This window comes from Arachis ipaensis, chromosome B09 (genome assembly GCF_000816755.2).
Source record: "Arachis ipaensis cultivar K30076 chromosome B09, Araip1.1, whole genome shotgun sequence".
Classification (NCBI taxonomy): domain Eukaryota; kingdom Viridiplantae; phylum Streptophyta; class Magnoliopsida; order Fabales; family Fabaceae; genus Arachis; species Arachis ipaensis.
In genome coordinates, this window is record NC_029793.2 from 111,450,695 (window position 1) to 111,451,115 (window position 421).

The following is a 421-nucleotide window of genomic DNA, read 5'->3' on the forward strand; positions in this document are numbered from 1 at the left end:
AATAGTTTTAAATATTTTTTAGGGTTCGAGTAAATTTGGTACTTTAGTCTTTAAATACTAAATACATGTTGACAGATAAATACAAATGACAACATTAGACTAAATAAAATGATTACAAGTCACATTCCAATAGATCTAATTTCTCCCTAAAACTTTTCTATCTTTAATGCTCTCTTTATGTTACCCTCTCAATTTTGGAAAATTATAGCATACAGATGTTAATGTATACAGAGTTGGAGAGATTTCCTTTTGCTGAAGGTTGTGGTGACAAGTGGGATGATGATCTATGAAGGGGAGCAGCTCGGCAGTGGTGCCAGAGTCCTTGTCCAGGTGGTATGTTGTTGGAGTCGTACCAGCTAGTCAGAGGGAGGGAAGCCCGTAATGGGCTTCGGAGGTGGGCCCCGTAACGTATAGTCTATAT